Genomic DNA, 22183 nt, shown 5'->3' on the forward strand with positions numbered 1-22183 from the left:
TTTCTCCTTTACAATCAATACTAGTGCACCCCAAGATGACACACTTGGCCTTATGTATCCCTTGTCAAGTATCTCTTTAAGATGTAACTTCTATTCCACCAACTCCAAAGTCCTCATCTTGTATGGTACCTTACATGTTGGTGTTTGTCTTGGTATCAAATCAATAGAGAAGCCCACCTCTCTATGAGGAAGCTCTAGAATCCCTACAAGAAACACATCCTAAAACTATTGTAAGACATGACACTTCCTCAAGGCTTCACCATCCTCAACATCATTCCCTTTGTCACTAGAAACATTATCTGCAAGAAATACACACCCTTCCCTGTAGTTTCACTTGGCTTGCATATATGTAACCATTCTTATGGATGTAGGCTTCTTCTTTCCATATAAGATTCTATTTTCTTCATCATCATCCAAGAACTCAATGGCCTTGTCATAACAATATACCTTGGTCCTGTCAGTAAAAAACCAATCCATGCCCAAAAGCATGTTATATGCACCTAAAGGAAGCACATTTAGATGTGATTATGTAGGCATTCCATTAAGCTCAAATGCACAAGATCTTACACAATGGTGAACTCTTCTCTTGGTCCCTATAGCCAACTACACCAATCAATATTATGCATGCTCTTCTTTATTCAGACAACACTAATCTGCTAGGTCATAGCTAACATAGATATAATTAGATCCATGATCAATATAAATGGAAAAAAATTGATCACAAATCTTACCTTCCATCTCAATAATAGATGATTGATGGTCAAGTGTTGCATAGATCCACGGAATGATCTGACCAACATACCCAACTATTTGTGCCTCCTAAGCATTGTATAGTTATGGTTTGCCATCATAGTAATGAACAATACTTTGTAAGTACAATGAACAATACTTATTATGATTATATTTAGCAAAGCTCCAACATAGTTCCCTGCCACTGCCTTTATTCTACTGCTCTCCAGGTTGAGACCCATGTCCCTTCTCAGCTTCATTGAGATTCTTATAAGAAGCCACATTTTCCTTATCGCCCGCGTCCATTTTTCTTATGTCCAACTTGTGCCCTTTCCAATATTTTCTACCATGTGCTCCATTAGTCCTTTCCTCTTGCCTATCTCCATAACTGATCCCTAACTGTCCTTGCTTCTATAAGTCTAAAAATATTTGAAGAATCACTGCATTGAGTTTAGCTTGATTTTCTTGAGCCTTTGCAAGTATTTCCTATGCCTCAATCAACCTCTTATTATATTCCTTGTAAATCATAATATATACTCTCAGAATCCTCAATGTATCTTCTATATTGAGAGAGTATTTCTCTCCTTGCTACTCAACTAACTTTTCCCATTCCGTTGATTTTACTTCATGATTATATGAGGATTCAGGTTAACTGTAGTCCATTTTTATCTTCATCTTTTCGCCTTCTACTTCCTACAAACATACCATGTTAGATAAACCAAATAGAAGACATAATCAAATTCATATCTCAATGTATCTCGGTGTAGGATTTTACATCTTCACAAGTTAGTCTAGATTAGAAAAACATATAGTAATAACAAAAATATATCAACATCATGATTCAATATCATGCATGAATCAATAATAGAAACTTGTAATAACAAATACATGCACAATAACCATAACCATCTACATGTACCCTGAGGTCTAATACTGTAAACCTCACTTTCATCTCACTTGATGACACCAGTACTAGAGAAAGGTTTACATGGAATGAAGCTACTCTGATACCACCATGTAACACCACACCCTACATTTACCCGCTTTTACAACCTCTCTAGGGTAAAAATGAGCTGAGCGTTAATATGACATGAACTAACATCCACTTTTGAGTTATGGAAGTGGGGTCTACTAATAATAAACTTACTAAAACCTTTGAGGGACACCAGATCACCTAGGTGCTAGACAACAACCATTAGTGATCAAACCCTAATATGAAAATTTCCTTTTACCTGAATCTACCACCCAGTCGCACGCATGCTAAGATATGCATGCAGATTGAAAGCTCCAGCCACACGCACATGCCTTCCTCTGTGTGATTGCATCCAAAATTTCCGAGTTCAAGGGGTGCGGCTAGAAACCCCAATCGATATTTTTAGGACTAGTTCAAGGATATATGCACAAAACTGCCCAAAATTATCCATAATCAAGTTAATCACCTATAGGTGTCATTACTCACTGTTTATGACTCAATTCTTGCTCAAACTTATCATATAAATGAAAATAATTTAGACAAACACTTTGTGGTCATGTTACCTATAGGTCATAAATGCATAATTTCATCTTAGGTTCACCAAGAAGGCTTGCTTCCCTCTCTTACTAGCTCCAATAACATACATTAGCCTATGCATTCATATCAAGTATCCAATAACTCACTAAACCATGGAATGGATACATAATAAGAGAAATTCATAAAATAGGAAAAATACCATGCATATAACCAATGCTTAATCAAAGGAGAACCATGACAAGACAATCATGAAATCATACATAAAATTAGAAAATGTGCTCATTATTCTCAATAATAATCAACACATAATAACATATGCAAATTCCAGTCAATTCAAAGAGTTCCACGTACCGCACAACCATACAATGCGATGAACCAAATATTTCTTTCAGGAAGTCACCTCGATGACATATTCCAAGCATTAATGAGGGATCTGCTGCGATAAACCAAAACAAAACCAAATAAGGCATCTAGAGGCTAAACCACCTCAACCCTTAACCACTCACCTAAACTGGTCCATGAATCACCAAACTAATGCCAGCTTGGGTGCCCCAAAAATTCCTCACCATACGTAGAACAATTTTCCTATCTCCACCGACCTGTCAAAGGCTTCCCGTAGAAAACCATCCCCACCCCCAACCCTTGGTATTTTTCTAAGACCACCTCTCCCAGATTTGAAATATTTTGGTAATGCAAAGCTCAAAAAAGAATGAATCCCATCACACCATGGCTATCTAAGAAATGGAAAGGCAAGGATGAAACCACTATCAATCCATGCATATCTCATGCCAATGATAGCAAAATAATATGTAAATCAAATGCATGCACCAAGCATTCCAATCCCGACAAGGAAATCACACATGCAACTTGTTGGCTACAAAATCTTCCTATTGTATATGATCCTCCAATATTTTTGTTGCACTCCCTTGATTTCCTTTGATTGTCCTTTAATTTCTTGTGTCCAAGTGCTTGTTCTCTCTTTTCTTAGAGCTTTGTTTATGAAAGTGATCAAAAGCTAAACTGGCAAAAGTTGTCAATTGTTTCTCAGATGAATTTTTTACCATTGATGTCTAATTTCCCTTCCTTTCTTTTTTCGTTTTCTTTCATTTTACTTCATTTTCTCTCTAATCTCCCTTGCATGCACATTTATGTCTCTTCATCTTCCTTTTCTCCTGTTTTCCTTTATTCCTTGAAATAATTTTCATTTATTTCCTTTTGCCTTTGTCAATGCGATTGTCAGTTTCCATAGCCATTAATTAACTATGGATGATATCCACTTTAATGTTTCCCCCTTCCATTCATCTTGTAATACATTTCACATGACCTCTATCTTATTTTTTTCCATTATGATGTTCTTTATTACATGAAACTTTAATCCGAGTTGTTACATAAAAATAGTGTTTAAAAAGGAAACTAACCTGATGGTTTGAGAAGAAATGATATTACTAATGGGATTTTGGATCAAAATTTTTTCCATGATTATATGAAGCACTATTAGAAATGGGTGTAGGAATCTCTAAGAGGGAAGCTAAAGAAAGAAAAAATCCTATAGTTTCTAGAGAAAATACTATGTTGTGTAATAAAAAACTTGGACATGTAGAAGCGAAGGGATTCCCAGAACTACATAAATGAGTTATAGTTTAAGGTAAGTCTAACTGATCATTGGATTTTAATTTTTATAAACATTTCTCATATAGGAGGTAGAACTAGATCAAACATTTCTCTACTATTGTGAGAGAATAGCTAACATTGTGTGTACAGTGATGTGTTTCGACCTATGTTGGTTTCGTAGCTAGGAAAACATCTATGATATGTCCCATTTAGAAATGAATTTCCAAGGGATACATGGATTTATTTTCTAAGAAATATGTTTTAATTCTTTGATGAATTTTAAAAAGTTTAAGCCTCTAATGGAAAATTATACAACAAGGAAAATTATGATGCTAAGGAGAGATAATTGTAGATAATTCTTTATGAATGAATATGAATAATTATGTAATTAGTGTGGTATAGAAAGGAAAAATATGGCTTGATGCACACCTCAAAAAAATGTAGTATTAGAAAGGATGAATGGGACACCAATGGAAAAACAGAGGAGAATGCTTAGAATTATTGGTTTAGGACTAGAATTCTAGCAAAAGGTAGTGGACAATACATGTTACTTGATAAATTTATCATCATAACTAGTGTTAGATGCCAAGACTCCATAGGAGGTATGGAATGGTAAGGAAATATCTCTTAAATATCTTGGGATACTAGGTTGTGATGCTTATATATACATTCTAAAGGAAAATAGTACTAAGTAGGATATTCAAGCTAAAAAGTATATCTATATTGGATATAAAGATGTTTTCAAAGGTTATAAGTTTTGGATACCATAAACTAAAATCTTTGTTTATAGTAAATATGATTTTGACAAAAATCAAAGACATTATCGAACACAAAATTCTACAAAGGGAGATAGAACAAGAGAAGATATAGTTTGAATTGAATCATGAAAAATAATAATCTATAAAAGCACAAGAGTGAGGATAATGAACTGTATACGCTGATATTCAAGAGATTTGTTCCAGAAAGAAGAAAAATAGAATGGTATATTCGACATGACTTCCATTCTAATTTTTCATTGTTTTTTACTAATGATAATCCTAGAATAGTTAGGGAGGAAATCATTTTAGAGGATGGAAGTCTTTAGGAAAAGGTCATGGTTGAAGGAATGGTATCGTTGGAGAAGAATGAGGCCTAGGATCTAGTTTGGTTGATTACTAGAGGAAATCCCGTTGGAAACAAATGCATGTTTAAGAATAAGTTGAAGAAGGTAAATCCAGGAAATATAAATCTTAGTTACTAGAAAACATTATTACCAGGTAGAGGATATTGAATTTTGTAAAAAAGATTCTCCTATTTCCATGTTTATATTATTATTTTTTAAGCTTTGGTTGTTTCTTTTTATTTTTAAGTTGAAAAAATGGATGTGAAGACATCAATCCTCTATTGGGATATAGAAGAAGTAATATAAATGAAATAACTAGAAGGTTTTGCAGTGAAGGGAAATAACGATAGTGTAGGCAAGCTGAAGAAATTGCCTATATAGATTAAAGAAATCACCAAGGATGTGGTTTCAAAAAGTTGGTAATTATATATTAGGGCTTGCCTTCATAAAGGGGAAGGAATACCACTATATGTATATAATATTAGTTGATGATTGTCTTACTTATTTTCCTTGTATGTGGATGGTATGTTGTTGATTGGAAAGAAGGAATCATCTCAGATTTAAAAGCTCAATTGTCCTCTAATTTTGAGATGAAGGATATTGGTGCCACAAAATTCATTTTTTTCATGGAAATTGAAAGAGATTAAGAAAATAGTAAAATTAGTAAGAATGTAAATTGATAAAAGTCCCTGTTCATACAGGAATACGGTTTTTTACTGATAAATGCCCCGAAGCACAAAAAGAAGAAGATGGCATGCCCCATGTTCTATATGCTAGTGTAGTTTGTAGTTTTATGTATGTAACGGGCCTAGTATAAGGTCAAACTATTGCACTTATGCCTCACATTCTTATCAGTCGCCCTTTCCTTTTTGTGGATCAACCCAGACGTATGATACTAGCAGGGCTAGAGTGGTAGATGGGAGGTTGCTAATGGGTAACTTATTTTCTCATCAATGACCTTCAAGCAATGACTAGTGGATATCGGATGAAAAATAATCCTAATAGGAAGCTTAGTAGGTAAATAAGGTAATAAAAGTCACATTGGTGTATGGATGGGTGGATAGCATAACGTCTATCTTGGGTCTACACTAGACTTAACATTACACATGTAGTGGGAGTACTCATAGTGTATATGTCAAACCCATGGAGCGATTTGGATTTATGAAGGAAATAAATGAAATATAGATTTAAACAAAAACATAGAGATACAATGAAACAAAAATTCAATTAATAAATAGCAATTGTTGAAAAAGTATTTACATGCAGAAAGGAAATAAACTAAATCAATGATGGTAGCTTATCTCTGAGAAGAGATATGATGGCTACATGCCTCTTGAACTATGATAAAATGAGGCTCAGAGGTATTTTTATCATGAATAAATAATTATAAACCCTAACAACCCAAAAACCTAACCCTAGGAGATAAACACCAAAAGGTATGGGCCCTGATCATGTTAGTTGGAATGTCAACTTCCAAGGATCATAACTTTAGCATATGATCTCCATTTGGTGCACACAATAACTTGTTAAAAAGGTCTATCCGAGGAAACCAATTGACAATAAGCTTCATTTAAAGGTATATGTTTCCCTGTTTTTCCAAAAAACACCATTCAACACCTCAAAACAACTCCAGAAGTTAAAGACCTGAAAAAATGTCAAAAATAGAAAACTGTCAAAATAGGAAACTATTCTGGAAAATAGGAAACTGAAAGGAATTAGTGTTGGGGGTCCAAGTGGAATAGTCATGTGGCCACCAATATCCGCCTAGGTCAAGTAGAGAGCATTAGGAAAAATAAAATATGGTTTACAGGTATTTATGTGGCACTACAAGCTATGGATTGTTCTACCAAGGAAGATAAGAATTAGATAGAATGTTGGTTATGCATGACTTTGTTAACAAAGACTTTATTAGAGATATGGATCATAGAATATCTATTATTTGGTATGTGTTTAACCTATTTGGAGGCATGGGGGATTCACTAGAGGATAAATACCATACAACGTTTGTTCATATTGGGGCATACATATTGAGGAAAAAATGACATAATATATTGATCATATAATAATGGGTAAAGGGTTTTTATAAATTGTGCATAAAAAATGGAGCTCAAAGTTAATGAAAAAATATAAAGGGGTATAAAAAATGTTAAGGAAAAAATGTATACCTAAAATATCTAGTGAAAGTAGGGTTTTTTTAAATTTGCAAGGTGTATTGGGTTTGTATTGGTAGGTGGTTAAATAAAGTGAATTTTAGAAGTATTTTCCAATATGTAGTCAAATTAAGGGTATTGTTTAGTACGGCAACAAGGCGCGTGCTATGTCAGTGGTTCATTGAGTGAAGCCTCGTGTTTGGAGGAGAAATTAGCTAGTTGAGGAAGAGATAGTCTGTAGTGGCACTCTCAACTATAAATGTTGAATACATAGCTCGGCCAATCAAGAAAGCATGGAAAAAGTATAATTACAAAAATTATGTTTAGGTATGGGTTGGTATAATAAGCTCTAAGGATAGATTCTGACACTAAGAGTACATTATTTCTAGTGAAGAAGAAGACTTATCGTTATAAGACAAAGCATATTGATGTTCAATATCACTTTACAATAGACTTTGTTGAATACAAGAAGGTGTTGCTAGTGAAGGTGGACATATTGAAGAATGTTCTAGATCTATTTAAAAAATCCATAAGCAATGATAAGTTCTCTTGGTATAGACAAATAATAGACATTATTTCCTTTGATTTTAATCATGTACTCTTGTAACCCAATTTATCAAAACAAAATAATAACTAAGAGCATATTGACTATATATTCTATTCTTTGCACAAACAGAGCCACACAAAATATTTGGTGTTAGGAGAAACAATGTTGTCATTAAGGCTGGAGGCCCCGAGATAATTTTTTAGGTAGTTTTTTTGTGTCTATTTTCAATGGTTTTCTTTACATGGTTTTCATTTTTAGCAATTTTGTGGTGCATGTTTTTTGAACCTGTGGTTTTGTAAATCTAGTTAATGAACAACAATTGTCCTCTAATTTAGGGTTAATGCATTGGGGGTTTATGAATTCCATGGATATAAAAATTGTATTGTAATATTGTAAAGACATGATATGCTAAAAAATATTTCTCATTCTCTTGGTTTGGGTTTTGCAATTAAAATATCTATATTAAGTTTGTGTGTGTGTGTGTGTGTGAACCATTATATCTTTTCTATTTTTATTAAGAATATATTTGCAACAATTAATTGTAAAAGGTTAAATGTAACTCGGTTTTATTATAATAGTTGGTATAATGCATGATTAAAAAAGATCCAATTTAAATATTTATATATTAAAAAGTGAAAGACACCAGTGAATTAGGATTATCTAGTAGACATACTAGTATAGTTTGAACTAGAATTGTTTAAGGAGGTGGAAGAATGTATGACTTAAATTAAGAAAAATATAAAGGATGCACAAGATAGGAATAATATCTATGCATATAAGAGTACGACATAAATGGACTCTAATGTGGATGTATTTATGTAACTGACTATAAAGAAAATTTTCTTGAAGTTGGGGATTGTACTATGTTGTTAGCTAGATTTTTTGGTCCATTTGAAATATCAGATATGATAGGACCAATTGTACACATGTTTCCTTTGTTACTTTCAATGGATGTGCATAATGTGTTTCATATTTCTTTGTTAGAAAAGTATGTTCAATCATAGCCATATAATTGTCTGAACTTTGATACAAGTGGACAAAGAATAAAGCATGCGAGTGCAACCAATGAGGATGCCAACAATGAAGTTCATGGTGTTCCAGAATAAAGTGATACCATGGCTAAATATTTAGTAGAATAGATAGAACCATAAAGAAGAAACATGAGAATTGAAAGATATAATGTGTGACCCCTTTTGAAATTTTGATAATGTATATAAGTACAATGCATGGTGATATGCACTAATAATAGTGCCAAATTGTTTCCCATGGAGGGAGGGGGTGTTTATTGTAACCCTATTTTCTTCTTTCCAATGATAGAGATCCTATTTAAACTTACCTGAGTTGATGGGTAGAATGCATTCCCCTTTACCCTTGTTTTCTCCAATATGGGTTATACAATGAAGTTACTAGATGCTATAAGGATGAATTACATAATTAAATAATTTGTCATAATAGTTTTTATGATTTCACAATTTGGATATAATAATTATTTCATATTTGAGCCAAAAAACGCATAATTGAGAAGTAGGTTCTTAGTGAGTTGTGAACATCTTATATTTGAGTAGGAAACATGTGCATGACCTGTAATTTATTGGTGGACAGGCCATCCAGTATATCCATGACTTGTATCCACATAATTCACATGTTATCAAGCCCAAGTTCTCATGGCTCTAAATGTCGAGGTACATACTCTAGATAGAAATGGTCTTTATAATGAAACTCTCTTTAGGGTGAAGGTGGAGGAGAATATAGTGAGAGATCTTTTTGTTACATATATATAGGGCTAGGCCCCCACTTGTAGCATGAATGAGCCCAGTTTGTGTCTGATATAAGTGAGGCTAAGGAGAAAGGGATTGAATGAGTACTCAACACTACAAGGTATATCTCTTGATTGTAATGTTGTTTTATAAGAATGTATAGTTGATTTCCTTATACATTTTTATGTTTGTGAGATTATGCTAATTTTTATCATTATTAAATCAAGTCTATAGTATAATTTACGTTTTAAAAAATAGGGTTTTTAACAAAGGTGCGGGGAGTAATAACCCAATTTTTATCCTTGGATGAATAATGTATTTGTTTGCATGATGAAATCTAAGAGAGCCTATCAATCTTATAGTTTATAAATATTATTAATAGAATGCATCATCCACCCCTATAAATGGACACATAAAACAATTATAGTGGTCTTTGATTCCACCAGGGGGACATCTAGAAAGGATATAAGAATGTTTGTATACTTTGTTAGTCTCATGTCTAAATTAGTTCAGAAAATAAGTCATATGAGCTTCTTGTTTGCTGATGCCACATGGCATGTTGTGAGAATACATTTATTAACTATGTTTTTACATGGTTAGGAAGGCATATTTAGTTTATTCTTAATCTAGATTTTAAGAGATGAATTTTGTAAGGGGGAGATCCATCTCTAGATTGTTAAGATTGGATTATGGTTATAACATAGGAGGATTCATGTTGTGGTTTAAATAAAATTATCGATCCTTGAGCTTTCGACATTGAGGGAATTGAGAATTGCATTGAATCCATGTAGGGAAATATTGAAACTAATTGTTGTTGATTTTAATGACTATCCAAATGAAAGTGAAGGTCACATAGTCAAATATCATATTTTGAGATGTATGACATGCCTTCTAGAAATATTGTTTGTATATTTTTCATGCCCAATTAGATACCCTATCTTTGAACGCCTTTTTACTCCAATTTCCTAGCTAAAATGGGAGGATAATATATATGGTTGGAAAGCTTATTCAGAGAGATTTCCCATGGTATGTGTCACTCCCTCTAAATCCTCAAATTTGAGGAGAAATTATTTATTGATATTCATTCTACGTTATGCCAATTGAACAAGTTAGCGTAGCTAGTGGAAAACTATACCTAGTCTAAACCCCAAATGCACTATAAATAGGTGTGATAAGGAGAATTTATAGCCACCCTCTCAAGAAAATTGGTTGTGTTCTAAGGAAACATAGGAGAAAGCTTGAGGTTAATACTTCATGAACCAAAGTGAAAGGACATGAGGCTAAGTTCTAGCTAAGTTGGGGGAATTTTTGTGGGATATATTCGCTTCCCTAGTTAGAAAATCTTTAGGAATGTTTTCGGTTATTGTTTGACGGAGGAAAAATTATGGTGTGTAGGAGGTCAAATTATGGTATAATCTAGAGGTTGAGTGTCATATTTGTTGGAGACCATGTTTTAACCCTGTTGGAGATTGAGTTTCACCCCTACTTTAGGCCAAGCATTAACTTTGTTGGAGGATGATATTTGGCCCTACTGGAGTTCGATTCTCAATGCTATTAGGAGCTACTTTTTATCCTTGTTAGAGGCTAGTTTATAGACCCATTGGAAGCCAATTTCTAGTTGTAATACAAGTTGTATACTAAGCTATGAAAAAGCTTCCACGAGGGCAAACATTCTTTGAACATATTCAAAGGCTAGATGTTGTATCTTGAACAAATCTAAGTTGGTGCTTACTAAGGATTGGTGTCATCATCTTCTTGGCAACTTGGAACCTATAATTTTTGTAAGTTTGTGCTTGCAAGGATCAGTGTCCTCACATGCGGTTCTAATGAATTTAATATTTTTTGAAAAGTATTCAAATATTTCTTCTTCAAGTTTTGATTTGTGCTTTTATCTTTATATTCTTGCATAGTGTTAGTAATTGATTATGTGACGATATTTCATTTTATGATTAATTGTTAAAAGTAACAAAATATTACTTCACCACCCTCTTATAATTTCCAACAAGAAATGGAATTGCATGAGGAATTTGTAATACCCATGTTGCAATTGTTTTTTCAAACTTCATTGTTTTATGTCTACTTGCAAATATTCAAGTTTGAGACAATGGTTGTGGGGCCAAGACTAAATCTGATGGATATGCGTAAATAATTATAATAATAAATTAACATTTTTTTTCTCTTGGAAATATGATGGTAAAAAAAATGTGAGTATTTTTTGCTTCTTTGCTGTCAAAATATTGTCAAGGTGATTAAGTTCCAATCGGTGGACAAAAAAAAAAAAGTGGTAGTTGTAATAATTATAACCTTCCAAAATTCCCCAAGATGCTAGGTATAATAATGGCCTCCAAGAAATAACATAACTATAGAAATATGTTATGTTGTGTAGGAAGTTAAGAATAAGCATGGTTGGAGATAAATGCATGCTAATGAAGGAAAAAGGAAATAAGTTTCCTATCAGAAAAAATAAATCCTAGCTATAGAAAAAAATGAGGCAAACCTTAGAAGTAGGGCACAGTTAAAAATATTTTGGGGAAGGAAAAAAATAAGTACCATTGTGTGCAAACAATTGGACATGAAAAAATCCTAAGGCTTGGGGGAAGTTGTTGTGATTGGAACTCATTGGTTGGGAGGAATGTCCTAGTTCATATTTTCTTTTCAAGTGTTAATATACGTAACTAAGTATGTTGTATTATTGTTTATTAGATAGGCTTAACAATGTATTAACTAGTAAATATTAAAAGAAAAGCATTCACACCTAGAAGAAATGTGGAATGCTATTACTAGCATGCAGTAGAGGTTATATAGAAATTTGTATGAACTACACACCATTCTGAATAAGTAATTGAAACATAAGTATATGCTTGTATCATACTTAGTAACACAAACTTATTCATATGTGAACAACATAAAGATAGGTGAAATATTAACTAAATACAGGCTAGAAACTTCTACTGAATTGCTAAAGTTAGCAATTTCTAAGTATATTAGTGTTTTTGTTACAATTCTATAAAATTCCATTTCAAAGAGGTTACAGGACCTTTAATGTACAAGTACCTTATATCTATGATTTTTTTTAAAGGCTTTGAAATTCAACCATTGTCTTAACTAAGAGTTTACAAAATAAGGATTATTAACGAAAAACTAAAAAAAGGGACATGGAAGTAGTAAAAGTACCAAATAGAAAAATATGAAAACCATTAACATGTTAAATTCTACATACTCATATCTGAGTAATCATGCAAAAAAAGCCAAATAGTAAAGGATTTACAATTACAAGATACACATCAAAACTAATGAATTCACGTAACTAGTCACAACAAATTGTTAACCAAGCATTATAAATAGCTTTAGAAACTAGAGATAATTAAAACATAGTACAATATATTCTAAATGAAAATAACTCTAGAAATGAGTTTGTTGGAGAAAAACTCTAGAGTACGTCAATACAAATTGCATGAAACATAAACTAAGATTGAATTCTTAAACCATTTGCATAACTTGAGGTCAAATATGCTATGTTAGAATGAAATAAATGAAATAGAAAACCTATGACCACCATTGGTCAGTCCCAGTTCTCATAATAGGAAACCCTGTGAAAGGAGGGGAAAGTTACAGAGAAAAATCTTACCTAGAATGATTAATGTATAATAATGAAACAATGTTGAAATAACCTAGAAATGGTGTTGAAATAATAAACCTATATCAAAGAAAAGAAATTTTTATTAGCATCTTAATTTTGATAATGGAAAAATAACACAAGAATTCATGTTGGGTAACGAGCCCGGAGATTGCTTGAGGGTTTCTACAGAATTCATGTTGGGTAACGAGCTAGGAGATTCCTTGAGGGTTTCTACAGAATTCATGACTCCAAGAACTATGTGAGGACATATAAGTTAATTTATAGTTACATTATAACCATATGAACGATTTCCACTGAAATATATAATGTAAACAAGACTAAGACTATAAGAGGGGAGAGATGTGAAGTAGAATCAATTAATTATATAACTAGTAAATTGATATCTATAATTAGCGCTAGATTGGATACCCAATAGAGGATAATCATCTCCATAAGTGAAGCCAAAACAAAATTTCCATGTGAGGAATTTAGGGACATAAGTCTTTAAAATACATATTCATTATGAAACCTTAGGGTTACTCCTCATATTGTAACCCATAAAAAGTTTGTCTCTAAAAAAACCTCTCCATAATAAATATAAATTAACCATAACAAAAAAATCCTACATACCATTACTGTCGTGATTGAATTTTTTAATATACTTTCTCTCCTAAAAATCAAATTGATGAAACCCTAAATTAAAAATATTCTTCATATGGAATCATTGGAAAATTGTTCTAAGGGAACATGGTATTATTCAATGACTCCTAGAAATCCTTGTGACCATGAAGATAAATTACTATAGAAATAACCTCATAAGTATTGAGAGGGGAAGTCATGAAAAAACACCCTTGTTCACGAATAAAAGAAGAAGTGTAATAGTTGAAAGGAACGCATACAACCTAAAATAGAGGCATCTCTTAGGTAGTTGATAAATGTTCTTTTTATAACCTATAGTCCTGATACAAATCATTAGCCACACTATTAAGAAAGAACCCTTGGGAAACCCTAGAGGGGGCCTTGATAAAAACTCTCAATAAGAAGAAAACCTTTAGTAAATAATTAAAATAACTATACCAAAGTGGGCTGTGAGGGAGGGAATGATGTATGAGGATAAAAAGGTTTGAATCCATAGAATAGGGGGTGTTTTTTCAACCATATTGTTCTCATACGGCAAATCGATAAATGGTTATTATCCCTGTAAATAATTTCAGTTAAAAGAATTGAAAAATTATTTTAGGGGTGCAATTTAGAAAACCCCTCTCTAATAATCAATCATATTGTAAATGGAATGAACAAAATATTGTATAAGAGAGATAAATCTAAGTTACCATGAAAAGGACCTATGAAGACAAGAAATCATAGGAATGGTTAATGAGTCTCTTTCTCATACCTTTGGAAACAACATAGAAACTTGAGAGAAAGTTTCTAAAACTGTAAGTATTAGAATCAAATGAAAAAGGTATATAGTAAAATACCTATTATGGAAATGAGACCCATTTTTTACAAAGGTAAAACGTATTTCACGTAGCAGAGTAATAAAATAATTTACTAATTCAAAACCCTAGTAATCAATGACATACTTAGTTTGTGGAGGCACTACCGAATATATGGTCAGAGCAGGTAGTCATTTTATATGATACATTAAACATCCCATCATTATCATATGTTTACCTTGTTTAAGCTAAGTCATCCACCTGTGAGCTTATAACATGGATGGAGAAAAATCAAGGCTACATTTGTGAAACATAAGTAAGCATCACATGCACTATGTACTCTTAACGTTCCACAACATGGGGGGGATAGGTAATGGCCCAAAACCATGTAAAAATAAATAAATTTCAAGTATATGAGTTATGTTGGAGTTGTCGTGTATGATATTACATGCGAGTTTAACAAATGAGTAAGGAACATGTATGAGATTGTGGTTAGACAAGGGTCGGCTAAGTATAGTAAAATCCAAGGTTGAGGGTTTAATTCCACTCTTTTTACAAAGTATATATATATATATATATATATATATATATATATATATATATATATATATATATATATATATATATATATATATATACTTTGTAAAAAGAGTGGAATTAAACCCTCAACCTTGGATTTTACTATACTTAGCCGACCCTTGTCTAACCACAATCTCATACATGTTCCTTACTCATTTGTTATATATTACACAAATTTAACCATTTATAATTTACGTTTAAAGGTATGATAATCAGAATGATTTTAGGCATGACACTATTGATCAAAAGGCACATATAAGTAAATCTTATGTAACCTTGAGAAATTTTGTTTTTCCAACAAGTCTAGAGGTTTATTTTCAAGTGATAACAATGAGTCAGAATAGATAGAGAATTCACAAAGATAGTAATTAAAAGTGTGTATAAGAAAGGAAACTTTGAAAAATAATTCAACTATATTATGAGAACAAAATACTGTTGAGATTGGATTAAGTAAAAGATTTTATTTATTTTTAGGTTGTCAATTGGATATACTTTAAATGTGGTATCAGAGTGAGGTTATAAATTTGAGGCTTATTATCCATATCACAAGCATAACCTAATCGAGTGAATGTTTTGTCTTACTCAATGAGGAGCAAAGTAAGAAGAATCATGATAGAACCATCTCGAAGAATTATTGAAGGGAGGAGTTGTGGGTGCAACTAGGTGGTGAGGTATCATCACATATAGTAGAATTGTTAAATATTGTGAAGGGTTTGTAAGTTGAAATATCAATTATTAGAGTAGATAAAGAAAATTTGTTGAAAGCGAGTGCTGAACAAGAGAAACTCATAAAAAGTCTAACTCAAACTCACAATCTGAAAGAAATAAGACCAACATTGAATGTTTTGGATAGAGAGTAATCCTATGAAAAGAAACTACAAGATGGCATGGATGAGAGTGATCCTCTTAAACTGGATGATGAAGAAGGAAAGGAAGATAGTTCAACCAAAATGCCACTGGTACTACCTAATGAAGTGAAGAAATAGAAGGTAGAATTGCAAGGAAAATTTAAGAAGAATATACCTCTGGTATATGATGGTGAATTAGAGGAAATAGTTGAACCATTGATGCTATACATGAATAAATATTTTCAAGTTCATGAATATCCTAGTAATTTGCAATCCAAATTTGTTACTCACTAGGTGCAAGAAACGATATCCCTACGGTGGGAAGAGAATAAGATTGTAAGTGAAGAAGATTTTTCAAAAACAATTCAAAGGAAAATAACTAACAGAAATGTATTATGATGATAGAGCTAAAAAAATTCATGAGTTGAAGTTTGATCAATTGACAGTGTATGAATTAGTCATTACATTCACCCATCCCTTGTGATATGTACCATACATTCATGAGGAGAAAACCAAAATTCAATGATTCATCAACTATTTACCCCTTTCCTTCAAAAAGAAGATTGAGTATGATAATACAAAGACAATGGATGAAACTATCCAAAAGGCTAGAATATATTACTAATAATCAAAGAAATGAAATGATAATTCCAAATCTTGGAAAAAAATAAAAAAAGACTTATTTATGCAGGAGAGTAAAGGGCTCAAATATTCCTCCTTTAAGAATTCTATTAAGAATTATCAGAAAATAAATTTTACTAAAAAAACTAAACAACAAAGGAATTATTCACAAATAGGATCTAAACCAATTGGTCTAAATGATAAAGAGCCAATGAAAATGAAATAAATCCATTGACGCGTTGGGGATATGGTCAGCCTCATATACTTCGAAATTTCCCATATAACATTAAATCTAATCAAGATTTTCACAATGTATAAGAAGCTTCAACGGTAAATGACATGGATAGAAATATTCCTAGAATTAAAAATGAGGATATGAATAAGACTTATTTTAGAACTAGATCTGGTCATTATGAGTTCATTTTTATTCATTTTGGACTCACCACTATGGCAATGATATTTATGTGTTTAATGAATATTGTTTCCAGCAAGTACTTGGATAAATATGTATTTATTTTCATTGACGATATTTTCGTTTATTCCAAGTCACCAAAATAGAAAGAATAAAACTTAACGATAATGCATAAAACACTCAAAGAAGATCAACTTTACATCAAATTTAGTAAGTGTGAGTTTTATCAAGACCGGATTAAGTATTTGGGGCATTCATTGTCCAAATAAGGAATCGTTTTAAAGCCTCAAAACATCAAGGAAATTCTTAATTGGCATATTCCTAAAGACATATCTGAGATAATATCTTTCATGGGAATTACATAATATTATCTTAGGTTCATTGAAGGTTTCTCAAAAATGGGTTTTATTATAACATCTTTACAAAACAAAGGATTTGAATTTGTCTCAACCCGAAAGTGTCAAGAAAGTTTTGATCAATTGAAATACTAGCTATTTGTAGCTCCTATACATAAAATTGTTGATCCTAATAAATATTATACAATGTGCACAAATGCATCCTTGGAAGGATTAAGTGGGTTGTTAAGGCAGCATAACCATGTTAAATCCTATGAATCTAGGAAGATAAGGGAACATGAAATAATTATGTTGTGTATGATCTAGAGCCAACAAAATAATTCTGTAGTTTTTAACGTTGTACAAAAATTACCAGCAAATGGATTCTTAAAAACAGGTAATATACAATGATAAGAAACACAAAACAAATACACAAAGATTTTCCCCGGGATCCAAAAATTGTGACTAACAAAGTTATTTTTCATTATATTCCTTTCAATGTTACAATACATATATATACATTATGAAGCATTCATAAACCCCAATCCATTAACCCTATATTAGAACATAACATTAGTTTCCTTAATTGGATCTACAAAATACCATGGGCTGAAAACCATCATGCCCAAAACCATGTGCAAAACACATGGACAAAATGATAGGTAGTTCCCCCCACCTAATATAAGGTCCAAAAAAACATTTCTCGGGGCACTTCCTTAGACCCTGTGCTACGGGGCTACCGCCCCCCAAGAAATGCCCCAACATGGGGGATGTGCTCCATATGTGACCCCCTTGCTACACCCAACACAAAAAACAGGGGGGGCTAAAACCCCCCCACGTGTGTGATTAGTCGTTGAAACAATATAACAAATACCCAACATTCTCCCACTTGTTATTTTTTTCCACAAAGGGGGTCACAAGAGAGCTTAGTCATTGGTCCAGCCATGCAACACCCATTTTCCTCTACTTTTAGATATTCTTTGATCTAAATCTCAACCCCAGTCTACATCAACAAAGCCACGGATGTCAAAAACTCTATCTAATCATGGTCTTTATTGGTAGTAGAGACCATAATCACTAGTGCCACACAAATACCTGAAAACGCGCTTCACTACTATCCAATGCTCCTTCCATGGTTTTGACATAAACCTGCTTAATACTCTCACTGCATGTGCAATGTTTGGTCTAGTATAGACCATTGCATACATCAAGCTACTGACTTCACTTTTGTATGGAACACAGGACATCTCCTCTTCTTCTTCTTGTCTCTTGGGACATTGTTCAACAAATAATTTTACACCTACAAGAATAGGAACCTTCACTAGTTTATTATCCTGCATATTAAACCTCTGTAGTACTATATCTACATACATCCTCTAGTTTAATTAGAGCTTCCTCTTTGCCTAATCTCATTTAATTTCCATGCACAAAATATAGTTTGGAGCACCACGATCCTTCATGTCGATTTTGGAGAAAAATTGGGTCTTCAAATCCTAGATAATTTGTTTATGATTTCCAATCAATAACATATCATCTACATACAACACCTGATAAATAACATGATCAAAAATTAATTTAAAATACACAGTGATCTGCTTTTCTTCTGTTGAATCCAAGTCCCCATATATATATATCAAATTTCTGATACCACATCCTTGGCGATCGTTTTAACCCATACAAAGATTTTTTAACCTGCATACCAGTTCTTACTTTTCCTTCACTGTAAAGTCTTCAAGTTTTTTCATGTAGATCTCTTCTTCTAGATTTTCATGAAGAAATGGTATCTTCACATCCATATGTTCTACCTCAAAATCAAAAGTAGCAGCAACAAATAAAAGTAATCTAATAGAAGTTACCTTGGCAACAGGAGAAAAAATATCTCCAAAATCAATACCTGACACCTCGAAATAACCTTTTACTACCAATCGAGATTCGTATCTATCCACATTTCCTTTTGCATTCATCTTCTTCTTAAACACCCATTTTCTTCCAATGGGTTTCCTTCTAGCCAATAACACCACTAGATCCCAAGCCTCATTTTTGTCCAAAGATGTCATGTCATCAATAAAGGGCTCTTTCAAGAGTTTGTCATCCTCTGAATCTATTGCCTCCTTGATAGTTCTGGGATCATCATCAATAATAGATAAAGAGAAATTTGAACAAAAAGTAGATGAACTATACCTTTTTTACTACCTTCTCTCTCGAACTGATCTTCTCAGAACTCGAGTTTGTAGTTCTTCATCCTCTGATTCTTGTTCTACTGTAGAGTCGGATTCTTCCTCCTCTAGCTCAAAATCTATTTTCTCATGTTCCTTTTGTATGAATTCATGTTTAATGTCATATTTCACCTCTCTAAACACCACATCTTGGTTGTAAAAAACCTTCCTTTCTTTTGGGTTCCAGATCTTATAACCTTTTAAACCATCCTTATACCCAATATAGATGCACCTTTCAGATTTACTATCCAACTTGGTTATTTTCTCCTTTGGAACATGTACATATGCATCACAGCCAAATACCCTCATATGTGAAAGAAAGGGTTTCTTTCCAGTCCATACTTCATGTGGAGTCTTATCATCCAACGTTGATGATGGTGATATATTAACCAAGTAAAATGCAGTTTCTGCAGCCTCTCCTCAAAATTCTTGTCCTAACATGACACCACTGACCATGCTTCTTTCCTTTTCCATTAACGTCATGTTCATTCTTTCTGCAACTCCATTTCCTTGAGGTGTGTATGGAGTAGTCTTATGCCATGATATAGCACACTCCTTACAAGACTATTCAAATTCCTTATTGCAGAACTCTCCACCATTATTTGTCCTCAACACCTTTATCTTTTTCCATGTCTCATTTTCCACCAGAGCCATAAATTCTTTAAACTTGTCAAAGGCTTCATGTTTCTCCTTGAGGAAATATATCCATGTATTCATTGAGAAGTCATCTATAAGTGATACATAGTACACATACTTACCTAGTTATGGAACTAACACAGGTCTAAACACATCATTGTGCACAAGCTCTAATATCCTTTTCACCCTCTTAAAGGGGAAACTCAGATTCGTCTTCCCATTTACACAATGTTCACAGAAATCAAAATTGATAGAGAAATTATACATACATTCTACCATATCATTAGAGTGAAGTGTTCGAAGGCCCTTCTCTCTAATATGTCCAATCCTTTAATGCCATAGCATTCTCTTTCCTCCAGATACCACTAGATTTTCTGCTCCATTTTCAGTAACCATAGAACGATTGCACCCATCAAGAAAAGTATTATCAAGAAGCTTGTACGAAGTTTCAATTCAAGCTCCCCACATCAATACCAGTGCTCCCCAAACCATCTTGTAGGTATATTTCTCGAACACTATTTTTACCCCTGCATCATACATATTTCTTACAAAAATTAGATTTATGGCCAATGTGGGAATATGCAGAAAACTAAGAATTTTTCTAATCCTTCCACCTTGCAACTTCATCTTGAATTTTCTGTGTTCGATGATTCTAGCCTTCCTTTCATATCCTGACAAGAAATCACCACCACCATATTTCTCATACTCGTATAGACACTTTGTATGGGGAGTGAAGTAAAAATATGCAACTAACTCAATAAACTATGTCTCATGATCTACATGTGCACTTGAAGAAGAAGCCAAGTATATATCACCAACTTCATCTGAGGTTTTTTTAACCTCTATAGAAGGAGCATCATTAGATCCCATTTCTTTCTCAAGAGCTTTAGATCTACAATCCTTTTTTAAGTGTCCTTCCTTTCCACATTCCTAGCAAACCTTTTCTTGGAGATTTATATCTCCCACTCGAGGACTTATTTTTGCTTATGTTCTCAGACCATCCTTGTAAAGAAAAGGAATCTCCATTCTGGCCCCTCCATATTTTCCGTCTCATCTTCTCTGATAGCAAGGATGATATTATTTCATCAAAATTCAAGTTAGTTATATTGCTACCTATTTCAATAACCATACTATCCCATGAATCTGGTAGGGAACACAACAAACTGATGCACTTATCTTCATCTAAAATTTTAATGTCAACAGATAACAACTGGATTACCACAATATTAGAGGGATTCATATGCTCTGTCCCCGAGTCTCCATCCTTCCTCCCCAGATTATACAACTTTTTCCATAGGAACAATTTGTTCACCAGAGACATAGATTGGTACAAAGCGCCTAACTTGTCCCACAAAGCATTCACCGTAGCTTCCCCTAATACATTCAATAATATTGAATATGAGATACACAATCGTAGTACACTCTTTTCTTTCTGATCCAACTTCACCTAGTTTTTAGCTGACATTGTCATTGGTTTAGTACCCAGATCTATCGTAATCCATTGGTCTTTATCCACTAGCATATCCTCCATATTGAATTTCGCCAACCAAAAACTATGACCATTAAATTTCTCAACCTCTATCTTTCCACTGCTCACCATCCTCCTTCACCGCAAGAATCAATCCCACAAATCTCCCATTGAACAGGGTCTAACACAGGCCCAAGAAAAACCCCTCAGTAGCAAAGGTATCCCCTTGAAGCTGAAACGACTTTGATATGAAATGTATGTTTTAATCCTGTACAGAAATTACTTGCAAATAAATTCTGATAAAAAAAAATATATAAAATAGTGAGAAACACGAAAAAATACACAAAGATTTTCCCCTATATCTCGAAACCAGGACTACCATATTTCTTTTTCATTATACTCCTTTAAATATTGGAATACATATATATACATTCTGAAGCATTCATAAAACCCAATCCATTAACCCTGGATTAGAACATAATCATAGTTCTCTTGACCGGATCTACAAAATACCATGGACAAAAAAGCATCATGTCCAAAACCATGTGGAAAATCCATTCGCAAAACCATAGGTAGGTCCGACCACCTAATATAGGTTCCAAAAAAA

This window comes from Pinus tabuliformis, chromosome 8, assembly GCF_031772625.1.
Source record: "Pinus tabuliformis cultivar Carrire ecotype Pingquan chromosome 8, CPIR1, whole genome shotgun sequence".
In the NCBI taxonomy this organism is placed as follows: domain Eukaryota; kingdom Viridiplantae; phylum Streptophyta; class Pinopsida; order Pinales; family Pinaceae; genus Pinus; species Pinus tabuliformis.